Here is a 1,213-nt window from a genome sequence, read left to right as displayed (position 1 = left end):
CCCTCTTCCCCCTCCCCCTCTCTCACGCGCGCACGCGCATACGCACGTACACACATGCATATCGTGATGAGGTGCTCAAGATAAACATATCTAGGGCAAATCAACTTGGTGAAGCTTTCATTCTCCTCCCTCCGTGTCTTTCTCTCTCTCTCTCACTCTCACCACACACACACACACACGCACACACACGCACACACACACACACCTATATAGGAAATGAGAGAAGGGGATAGAAGAAAAAAAAAAGTAGAATAATTAAGAGGAAGAGAGAAGTAGAGAGAGTCTGCTGCTTCCAATAATTCTTTGCACTGCATCCCCATGCATTACATCATCCTATATTTACATGAATACAAGTTTTTATACCTCCGTTTCGTCGTATTTTACTCCGCCCCAAAATAAAAATATCTAAACGAAATGAAAAAGAAGAAAAAAAAAAGAAAAGAAAAAAGAAAGAACATGTTTGTCCGCAATTGACAAAAACCTCGTTTATACGCATAACGGAACACTCCTAAATATATATAATCTGCAAATCCCCAAAATAGACCGCTATGCAATCAAGTCAATCCTGTATGAATTCCAACGGACGAAACAGTTAGCTTTTACATACATACATGCATACATACATGCAAACATACATGCATACATACATGCAAACATACATGCATACATACATACATATGTGCATGCGTGTGTGTGTGTATATGTGTGTATAAAAATATTATACTATATGTGTGTATATCCACATATAATAATATTTGCGGTCTACAGACCTTTTTACTCACGCTGGCCACTGGTAAAGATTAATATATATATAGGGTAAAAATTATATATATACATATATATATACATATATATATACATATATATATATATATATGTGTGTGTGTGTGTGTGTGTGTGTGTGTGTGTATTTATATACAAGACGATGGTGGCGTCTGTGCTTAAAAGCACGTCAGTGCTTTATGTAACCCAAGCAGTTTGACGGCGCAAACATGAAGAAAGAGAGGATGGCGTTTAAATAAAAGATATAAACACGCGCGCGCGCACACACACACACACACACACACACACACACACACACACACACACACACACAAGCGTGCGTGCAGTGAGACAGCACGCGCGCACCTGCGCACCCGTACACGTATACACACACATACACTCACGTATATATATAAGCATACACATATTTGATAGATTTTTTTTTTCTTAT

This window comes from Octopus bimaculoides, chromosome 4 (assembly GCF_001194135.2).
Source record: "Octopus bimaculoides isolate UCB-OBI-ISO-001 chromosome 4, ASM119413v2, whole genome shotgun sequence".
In the NCBI taxonomy this organism is placed as follows: domain Eukaryota; kingdom Metazoa; phylum Mollusca; class Cephalopoda; order Octopoda; family Octopodidae; genus Octopus; species Octopus bimaculoides.
The sequence above is the reverse complement of the archived record's forward strand: the minus strand, read 5'-3'. Positions refer to the sequence as shown.